Source organism: Rhinoraja longicauda, chromosome 39, assembly GCF_053455715.1.
Source record: "Rhinoraja longicauda isolate Sanriku21f chromosome 39, sRhiLon1.1, whole genome shotgun sequence".
Lineage (NCBI taxonomy): Eukaryota > Metazoa > Chordata > Chondrichthyes > Rajiformes > Arhynchobatidae > Rhinoraja > Rhinoraja longicauda.
In genome coordinates this window covers 8319985-8322211 of record NC_135991.1, presented here as the reverse complement: position 1 = coordinate 8322211, position 2227 = coordinate 8319985, and the positions used below count along the sequence as shown (strand labels likewise).

The 2227-nt window shown below is 56.5% G+C and overlaps 1 protein-coding gene across 1 annotated transcript in view; it reads left to right on the top strand.

The window, feature by feature from the left end:
- Positions 1–2227, top strand: part of LOC144611183 (E3 ubiquitin-protein ligase HUWE1-like) — a 231474-nt gene that overhangs the window by 67039 nt on the left and 162208 nt on the right.

Sequence of the window (2227 nt, the reverse complement as noted above, 5' to 3'; positions counted from 1 at the left end):
GGTCGTTGATGGATATTTTTAAGATAGACTAGACTAAGTTGGACACAAACCTCTCCTGCATTGGTACAGCACCCTCTCCCTCTCTCCCTTCCCCTCCCCCCTTCCCTTCCTCTCCCCCTTCCCCTCCCGCCTTCCCCTCTCCCCTTCCCCTCCCCCCCACTCCATCCCCCTCAACCCCCCTTTTCCTCCTTCCCCCCTTCCCCATCCCCCTTCCCCATCCCCTCCCACCTCCCCCTTCCCCTCCCCCTTCCCTCCCCCCCCCCCCTTCCCCTCCCCCTCCCCCTTCCCCCCTCCCCCTTCCCCTCCCCCTTCCCTCTCCCCATTCCCCCTACCCCTCCCCATTCCCCCTCCCCTGCCCCCTACCCCATCCCCCTTCCCCTCCCCCCCACTCCATCCCCCTTCCCCTCTCCCCTCCCCCTCTACCCTTCCCCCTCCCCCCTTCCCCTACTCCATCCCCCTCAACCCCCCGTTATCCTCCCTCTCCCCTCCCTCCCTAGGAGATAGATATAAACTTTAAAACGTGAATAACTTTAAAATATAACACCGATTCATTGAAACTTCTCCCATTAGCACCGAAGGGAGGACGGTGAGTAAGGTGGGCCTAAAATTGTTGCGCGATCGTGTACCGTTTTGGCTGTAGTTCTGGAACAAACAAACAAACAAACAAACATGAGTTTTAGCCTATAGATTCTTGATTAGCCCGGAGGGGGGGGTTGAGAGGGAGAGAATGGGGTTGAGAGGGAGACGTAGAGTAAAGCAATGGCGGAGTAGACTCGATGGGCCGAAGGGCCTCGTTCTGCTCCCACCGCTTCCGAACTTGTCGATCGTCCAACGGGGGAGGGGCAGTTGGCCGCCGCGTGTTGGCGGTTGGGCGGGGGGGAGGAGGGGGGTTTCTCGATGCTGATTTGCGTCTGGTGTTTGTCCTCCTGTCAGATCCGTCAATGGAGCCGTATCCCCACCAGTTTGCCACGGCACTGTTCTCCTTCCTCTACCATCTGGCCAGCTACGATGCCGGTGGAGAAGCCTTGGTCTCTTGTGGGATGATGGAAGCCCTGCTCAAGGTATTTCAATTTACTACTAGACTACTAGCCCCCCTCTCTCTCCCTCCCCCCCTCTCCTCTCCCTCCCCCTTCCCCCTCTCTCTCCTTCCCCTCTCCCGCCCCCTCTCCTCCCGCCCCCCTCTCCCTCCCCCTCTCCACCTCTCTCTCCCGACCCCCTCTCCCTCCCCCCTCGCTCTCCCTCCCCCTCTCTCTCCCTCCCCCCTCTCTCTCCCTCCCCCCTCTCTCTCCCTCCTCCCTCTCTCTCCCTCCTCCCTCTCTCTCTCCCTCCTCCCTCTCTCTCTCCCTCCTCCCTCTCTCTCTCCCTCCTCCCTCTCTCTCTCCCTCCTCCCTCTCTCTCCCCCCCCTCTCCCGACCCCTCTCTCTCCCTCCCCCCCCTCCCTCTCCCCTCCCTCCCTTCGAGCAAGCACCGCCATTCATTGTGATCATGGCTGATCATCCACAATCAATAACCCGTGCCTGCCTTCTCCCATATCCCTTGATTCCACTAGCCCCTAGAGCTCTATCTAACTCTCTCTTAAATCGATCCAGTGAATCGGCCTCCACTGCCCTCTGTGGCAGAGAATTCCACAAATTCACAACTCTCTGGATGAAAAAGTTCCTTCTCGCCTCAGTTTTAAATGGCCTCCCCTTTATTCTTAGACTGTGTGTGGCCCCTGGTTCTGGACTCGCCCAACATTGGGAACATTTTTCCAGTCCTTTTACAATTTTATATGTTTCTATAAGATCCCCTCTCATCCTTCTACACTACAGTGAATACAAGCCCAGTCTTTCCAATCTTTCCTCATATGACAGTCCCGCCATCCCAGGGATCAATCTCGTGAACCTACGCTGCACTGCCTCAATTACAAGGATGTCCTTCCTCAAATTAGGAGACCAAATCTGCACACAGTACTCCAGGTGCGGTCTCACCAGGGCCCTGTACAACTGTAGAAGGACCTCTTTGCTCCTAAACTCAACTCCTCTTGTTATGAAGGCCAACATGCCATTGGCTTTCTTCACTGCCTGCTGTACCTGCATGCTTCCTTTCAGTGACTGATGTACAAGTGATGAAAGCCAATGGAATGTAGGCCTTCATAACAAGAGGAGTTGAGTATAGGAGCAAAGAGGTCATTCTGCAGTTGTACAGGGCCCTAGTGAGACCGCACCTGGAGTACTGTGTGCAGTTT